This window comes from Triticum aestivum, chromosome 4B (genome assembly GCF_018294505.1).
Source record: "Triticum aestivum cultivar Chinese Spring chromosome 4B, IWGSC CS RefSeq v2.1, whole genome shotgun sequence".
Taxonomy (NCBI): Eukaryota; Viridiplantae; Streptophyta; class Magnoliopsida; order Poales; family Poaceae; genus Triticum; species Triticum aestivum.
The window spans coordinates 212,591,020-212,598,519 of NC_057804.1; the positions used below are offsets into that span (position 1 = coordinate 212,591,020).

The window sequence follows — 7,500 nt, forward strand, 5'->3', positions numbered from 1 at the left end:
AGGTTATACCTCGCTCTATCAACCATTGCTTTAAATAGTATCATGTTATTTCATCTTTCATTGATACCATCATTACAATCGAGGGCCTACAATCCATGGAAATCCCTATTCCGATCACTGGGAAAGAAGAGCAAGTAAGTAATGAATTAATGAATGAATTTAGATGGTATATAAACATCTCCCCCTGAAGGGAAGGTGCTATAGTATCTAACTAAGAAAAAAAGTAGGTTGTGAAATGATAGGAAATATGCCATGCAGAAAATCCAGGAAATATTTCCTTGATTTTCGGATGACCCGGCTTATCTTTGCAGTTATACTTATTTAGCAGAATCTAGTGAGTGTTCCATTAAAAGGAAAGAGAGCTATTCGTTGTAGGATTGATCCAGACAACCCAACCTAAGTCACCTATTGCGCCTAACCTAAGTATAGTACCAGTGGTCGGCGAGGAGAAGTTCATTCCTGTAGAGAAGAGAGGGGATCCTATTTCCTTTCCCCCTTTCCCAGTATGGCAACCTTATCTTCCAGCATGAAAGTTGGTATCAAAATGAAACAATCCAATCCAATCCATACTTGTGGAGTGCTCAGTTCAGTTCCTCATTTCTCTCAAGCCTAAACCGGAAAAGGAAACCTATTACCCGGGGTCCCCCCTTTCGGCTATCTCATCTGCTGTTCCTCGACTCTCAGGAAGGTAAGATCATCAATCAATAGTAGGCTGCTGCTCTGTGCAGTTAAAGATGGGATCCATCCTGTTCTGTTTGCTTGTTTCCTATAATCTGTGCTCAATTCCATATTTCTGTATCCTTCGATTCCCGGGACAGATCTGATCTCCTTTATACTGACCTCAAACAACGAGCGAAGTCGAGATGTTGATGAGAAAGGGGCTTTTCTCAAGGCCAAAGAGTGCTCTTTGAAGGCTACTATGCATCCTTACGAATACAAGAGTGGTTTTTTTTGTTTTGGGTATAGCAGGACTTGAACCTGCGACCATTAGGTTAAAAGCCCAATGCTCTACCAACTGAGCTATACACCCGATTTTACAAGAAGGCTTGGTGCGGAAAAGAAAAGAGGGCGGCCTAGCCCCTTTTCTTCTTATCATATCACAAGGGCGCGGCTCTGTATGGTATAGTACTGTGGAGCAAGTCTGGGAGTCCTTTCCACTCATTGAGGATTCTATCTAAAAAAGAAGGTCAACGGGGGAGACTACAATAGCTCGAACTCAGACTATCTATGAAAAAGGTAAAGTCGTCTTTCCTAGGGTTCGACCGAAAGGAGCTGTGTTCTATGGTTTGACATTGTGGAGGTCCAGTACTCTTCTAAACGAAGAAAGAGGGGATTCGCGCTACCTCCTACTCCTACAGAAGATCGATTGGCGCGAACTTCCAATCGATTCCTTATTCATCGTTGCCGACCCTTACATCATCATAAAGAGAATCAAGATATCCCAAGAACCCAGCTAGGGATGAATGACTAGCGCTCAAGAACAAGGAAGGGATGAGCGCACGGGAGCGGCGTTGCTTGTTGCTTTATTATCACATTAGAGAAGCGGAACCTCCAAGCTCAGACATCTCGAACTCAGAAACTACCCTTCTATCCCACCCTGCTCCTCCGGCACCGGAAGCAGAACTACCTGACCGAAGGAGATAGACAGGAAGGGAAGACGGTCATACAAAGGCTAAATAAAGCTCTCTTGAAGCTTCATCTGAATAGACCTAGAGTCACTCAGTACATACGAACCCTTGAATACATAAGAATTGAGAAGTATGAAATGTGGGCATCATAACAAAAAAAGAAAAAGACCGAACCAGTAAGACTAATGTCTACTTATTTATACCTTTGAGAAGTCCACTTAGACTATTATGATTTTCTCTTTAGCTACGTAGGCTATATAAGATTCAATTCAATCTAACAAGCAGACTGGACTACCTTCGGCTACTACAAGATATTTAGAAACCTAAGAAGCTGAGCCTACTTTACGCACTTAAGGCAGTAGCAGATGATGAAGAAATGGGCGGTAGATGATAATGAGAAAGGGCGCCCCTTGGAATTTCCTGTGGGGGAGTCTGATTGATCCAATCACGACGAATGATGTCAACCCCCTCTTTTGCGCCTAACTTGACTCTGATTCTCCCACTATGAGAGCTGATCCAGGGGCTAGTTCGGCTAGAGAATGGAATTTACGAAAGCCCCCCGTCTTTCCGACTCAATGTATTGCCCTTTGGGACCAGGATCTGACGAGGAAGTGAGAGAGGGGACACCAAACATAGGTGCGTACCATTGCCCCAATCCAATGGACTATGTCATACAGGGAGGAACCCTTGGAGGTTGGGACAGAAAGAAAGCAGGTTTTGCTTCTGCTTCCTTCGAGCAACCAAACTCTTTCGTCAGGTGTGGGTCAAGTTCCCTCATTATTGCTTGACTTCCCCTTTGGGGCACGAAAAGATGGACTAGGACTTAAGTAAGGGAGAGGACAACCCCTGTTTCTGGCTTACCTTCAACGAGTGAGTGCTATTCCCATTCATTACTTTGATCCGACCCTGTTCCCTGACCAGTTTGCTTGCTCACTAGAAGAGTCAAGCGAGAGCAGCTAGTTTAGAAGGAAAAGGACACCTGGGGCTATTCGGCCTCACTTGTCGGAGACTGAACTACTGCTCGCTTACTTGCTGATCAAGGAGGTCATTTCCACTTACTCTAAGCATAGAAGGAAGAAGATTGAAAAACTAACAACCAAATTGTCTTCAGCCCTACTTACTTATAGGCTGACTTGGCCCAGGAAACAAGGTTCTATTAGGCTTGCAGGGCTTAAAAAAGAATGAGCTAGATCGCAGGTATTTGGATACGAGGTAGTAGCGGGGTCTAGCCGAAGCGGTGCGCAAAGTGTACAAAGGCGAGTCTCACGAGCAGCGGCACGTGAGGGGTCTCCCAAACTTCATGGAAGACGCAGTTAGGGAGTTGGAAGATGCACTTTGGACTCCTGCACAAGTAAGAATGGAACTGGAATAAAAAGTCGGGGTAGCTAGTCACTTCGTTACTGAGGAAAGAGAGGATGGCATTTCCATAAGTAGACTCTCCTTCTTACTGAATCCTTATCCTGCCCTCTCTACTCGGGAACAATTCATTCTTAACTCGTACATAAGTTCCGGGCGTCGACAAGAGAGTTAGCGATATACAACTGGTTCGGTGGACTGGTGGTGACACGGGAGGGCCCTCTACTTTATTTGCCGAATCCAATCGATCATGGGCGGCCCTCTTCGTTCACAGTCTTTCTTTCCTTTCGAATCCAATTCTTCCAATCTGACCAAATAGCAATTCATTGAAATCATTCGGGTCACCTCTTTTTTAAGCACTTGACCAAGCCTATTTCTATAGAAAAGGACAGGAATCTATTGACTTTGAGTCTGTCTCCTACTACGAAATTGGAACTGAACACAGGATGGCAATAGTGAGAAAAAAATCCCCTCGTACTACGTCATTATTTATTCGATTTTCCCTGGTAAGTGCTCCAGATGCAGTTGCTTTAGTTGACGTAGTGAGTGGAACCTAATTATATGTTTCCTTGAATACCATAGTTGCCTTTTGTAGATGAGAAAGCCAACAATTTTGCAAGGAGTTGATAATTGCACTTGAAGTAGTAAGTTTAAAGACAGTTGAAACTTAATGGCACCGTTTAACCAAGCACTCTTGTAGCTTGGTGAGGCAAGAGACGAATTCATCGTTAGTTACCTCCACGATATCCAAAATACCCTCAAGACCATGAAGACAGATAATGAGAGTCAGGTTCAAACAATTCAAGGATTGTAAATACCATAACAGCAAAGTAGAATGCACCAAATTTTTCCTATTACCGGCTCCAGGAAGAGCACACCAAATGAAAGAAACTATTACTCAAAAAGCGAATCACATCTCGATCCACAAACTGGCAAAAGCCTTTGTTATTCCATTCCCAGTGGAACGTCAACCTGTTTAACAACAATTTTCTAAGAAACTTGCTGAATTCTAAATGAAACAACCTTATTTTCAAGTGACATGCAATATCCATTTCACCCAATTATTCAAGATCAAAGGGCTAACTGCACAGCTAATTGAATTCCTTTTCGAGGTTGAGTTCATCTTGAAACCGCATTTGCTTCCTAATTAAACTGAGAAAAAATAAGAATATTAAAAGAAAGACTCCACAGAACATGAATGAATTCAGGTACATCACATCAGGCTGATATGTGCCGGTATCATACCTGTTTCAAGATTCTGGCTAAGCCCTTCTTGTTGCCACATATCCAGTTTCTTCTAAGGTTTCTGGAATTTCTCAAGTTCCTGCTCAACTCTTCTTGTCTAGCTCCAGTCTAGCACTTGTACCAGTCGCCTACCAGATCACGACTTTGCTCCAATTCTACTCTCCAATTATGCAATCCTCTCCAAAATTGGGGCTTTTCTTCACTTCAGCACTTCCCCTCGCAGTGGATTCCACTAGGTTCTTAACCTCTTCCCAATTCTTAAACTGAAACATGCGATGTCTAATCCAACTCGGCACCTAACCAGGTTGTCAGCATCGTAATTTTGCCTCAACATTCCCCCTAGAAATACAAAAATAATGTAAATCTACTTTCATTTATTTATTAGGGTAGGGATGAGACTTTCTTTTTCTTTTTCTATTTTCTAGAATAAGTATGCTCTGGAGTAAATGGATTCGAACCTTTGCATGCCGGTACCAAAAACCGATGCCTTACCACTTGGCTATACTCCAAACGGGGGGAAGGCTCGATGAAAACGAGCTGGGATATAGATTTTTCAGAAGGAAGAGTTAGTTACCCTCGGTCTTCCTTCTTTCCCGGGAATCAAGGAAGTAGTAGTGGGACAGTCCTTTATTTCCCCCTTTAGACCAACTACAACAAGCTCGCTCCTTAGGTTAGCTCTCTGCTCTACCTATTTGTTTGCAATGCCTTGCTTATCAAAATAGGCCTTTTTGTAACCTGACCTTATGCTGAAAAATTGCACTTGTTGGCTCTGCGTCCACTGAAACTTATGAAAAAGAAATGTTATTCTATCGATATCTTCAAGAGTTCGCTAACCCCCTGACTCAGAGTGCTATGATGGGCTATTGAAGTTCGTCCCTGCGGCACGGTGGGGCAGTGCAAATCCTTTCATTAATGAAGTTCTGCCCTGACACTCCCATTATTGGCTTCCTTCCCTGGGGACCGCTCGGGCGAAGGCAGAGCATCGAATGATCGTAGGGGCATCCTTCCTAGGTGGAAAAGATGTGTGTGACTAAAACGAGGAGGAGAAATCCATTTTCAAATGGCGACAGAAAGAAAGGAATCACGAAATAGAAGAAAAAGTGCACTGTGCTGGCAAATGTGGAGAATAGCCATCCATCTTTCATCAATGAAATTGTTCCGTATGGGTAGCAAATACACATATCAGAAGAGCCAACCCGAAAGCACTTGCTTCAAAGAAGCAGCAGTTACCAAGAAATTCCTGTTTCAAGTCAGTATATCTCGATAGAACCAATTCCAATCCAGGTAGTGTGAACAGAGGATGTGGAAGTTCTGTTTCCTTGCCTTGTCAAGCATTTCATCTGACACTCTATCTATACTATAGCTAGATCAATTCCTATTCTTTCTTCCAGGCGACTTTACTCCAAAGAATTTTGCCTTCTTATCTTGACTCGATCTCACGAAATTGGATTGATTGGCACACCGCGCATCTGGCATTCGCTTCTCCTATCTATCTCTTCCAACTAAGCTGATCACTGGAAAATATGAAATCCTGCAAGCAATCATTCCAGAGCCAACTACAAAGATACCTGGTCTTCCACTCTGTTCACTGGAGGAAAGACAACAAAGTAAACAATTCTTCAAAGGAATTGGCTCTACCGGAACAGAGGAATTGGCTCGCTCCTTCGCTCGCTGGGTAAGCATAGAATGCACACCAGTCTGGTACCAAAGCGTATCTACCTGAAAAGGAGACTACTTGAACAGATGAAATGGAAGGAAGAAATGAAAGTTCGATCTACCAACGTAGAGTCCACCCCTCCCAGGAAGAAGAAATTTGCTGCTTTGGCTCATCAGTTGGTAAGTCTGTCTATGAAGTTCAGTGCCCAGAAAAGAGAAAAAAAGTCCAAAACAAGCTTTTTCAAGCTCTACAAGTCCTATATATATAGTGTTCCACTAGATAGCCGTGTTAAACTAATCCAGTCTTGCCGAGTGGCCTTATCTTCTGGTTACCTGGTCCAGTACTTCTACTTCGAGAGTGAGTTACTAAACAGGATCAACTTTATGTTCCATTTTGAGAAATTGCAATCACAGAATCAGAACGAGTGGGTCTAGAGTCCATCCTCACACAGTTGAAATGCTTCTTCTCCCTTCTCCTTTCCAAAAGAAAGTGGATCTCATAGCCTCTGACAATTCGAAAAGTAGGTCTCAGTCTCATTTTCAGATGCCATTTTCCACCAGACAGAGAATCCCGTATTCTTTAAGCCAAGCCGCCAATCCTAGGGTCAATGCAGAACAGGAAACCATTGCTATTTGAGCAGTTAGAGAATCGAAATTCCACTCATTTAGAAATCGATCGGCGAATGCCAGAGGAAGGATAAGGGGAGCCTACACCAACGTAGTCTTAGCCCTAGAACACATGGAGCTTGGAGCACTGATAATAAGTCTGTCTGATTTTCAAGGAGTTTATGAACAATCACCACATCCATATTGAGGAGAAAGCTCACTCAGGCTACTGAACTTGTAAATACAGTTGCGCTCATGATAGGGATTCCGTTTATGGCGTGAGGTGAAGTTAGAAGCATACCTGGATATATACTCATAGTGGCTTCCATACCTATCTCCGGTAGAACTAACAAAATAGAAACCTATGACTAGTAGACTCATACAAAAACTTGAAAGATCTATTTCATTAGAAGAGAAAGTTCACTAATCTATGGCCTAGAAAGCCAAAAGAAATGATCAGTCCAATGACAGAAGGACAGACGCGCGTTCCCTTCGTCCTCAATGTGCGTCCACAGCTTACTCGAGTGCTTGAGATATTCATTTGGTTTAAGGCACCTTCATCGTAGGAAGGAAAAAACCCGGATCCCTGGGCGGATCATTCCCTCTAACAAGCTAAACAAGAGTCCAGGAGCGAGAGAGGAAAATCCAAAGTGCAAATAACATAATATGAAAAAAGAAAAAAGTTCTATTGAGTTGTTGAAAAAAAGGCACTTTAGAAGCGAAAGTAGGCTATTCTCGTAAAGGAATATCGTAACGGGCGACTAGGAAATAAAGAAGGCCGACCCACCCGAATCTCTTGGTGGCCTTTCCCTCGGCTTCCATCATAGAAGATGTTAGCAATAGCAATCCTTCAGTCAATAGAATCAGTAACTATACTACTTAAATAGTGAAATACCAACCAACACATAAAGCAATAACCAGATAGATAGAATGATAACAGGTAATACAAAGATATCAACATAGCCGGAGTCACGAGGCTCGATAATGACCAATGGGTTAGGATCTGAGG

The 7,500-nt window shown here is 42.9% G+C and overlaps 1 long non-coding RNA gene and 1 other non-coding gene across 2 annotated transcripts in view; one reads left to right on the plus strand and one right to left on the minus strand.

Annotated features, from left to right (window-relative positions):
- Positions 1–7,500, plus strand: part of LOC123091830 (uncharacterized) — a 23,843-nt gene that overhangs the window by 14,894 nt on the left and 1,449 nt on the right. Inside the window, exon 3 of the long non-coding RNA XR_006443588.1 lies at positions 5,927–5,930. This is a non-coding gene — a long non-coding RNA (uncharacterized lncRNA). The remainder of the gene's footprint in view (positions 1–5,926; positions 5,931–7,500) is intronic.
- TRNAK-UUU (transfer RNA lysine (anticodon UUU)) lies at positions 958–1,030 on the minus strand. The gene has a single exon. It is a non-coding gene; the product is annotated as a tRNA-Lys (tRNA).